Below are 424 nucleotides of genomic sequence, written 5' to 3'. Positions count from 1 at the left end.
AAGATTAAACCTATTCCCTAAACGGTCTCCTACTTCAAACTAAAAGATTGAGCTATGTAGACTCAACCAATCCGTTTTCACCAAACTTGTATCAACACCCAGGTCCTGCTGAATGTTGCTAGATGACAGCATACACCACAAGCAGTAACTTATTTTGGTTTGAATGTGCTGTGAAGTGGAAGAATCACTCCACATAAAATTAAAGTTTTGACTACTCAGGACATGCGAGGAAAGGGAGGAGGGATAACTGTGTAGCTGCACATCTTAATTTAAAGCAGTTTGATATGTCCCCAAAAGAAAATTACTGTAATGGCACTATATTGAAGTTCCCCTGCTATTGCACACTTAACGTTGGCCCCTATCAGATCCTATTGGGATCCAGACCCACATTTAAAAGCATTTTCCATCTACTGCACACACACAC

This window comes from Lepidochelys kempii, chromosome 7 (assembly GCF_965140285.1).
Source record: "Lepidochelys kempii isolate rLepKem1 chromosome 7, rLepKem1.hap1, whole genome shotgun sequence".
NCBI classification, from domain to species: domain Eukaryota; kingdom Metazoa; phylum Chordata; order Testudines; family Cheloniidae; genus Lepidochelys; species Lepidochelys kempii.
The sequence above is the reverse complement of the archived record's forward strand: the minus strand, read 5'-3'. Positions refer to the sequence as shown.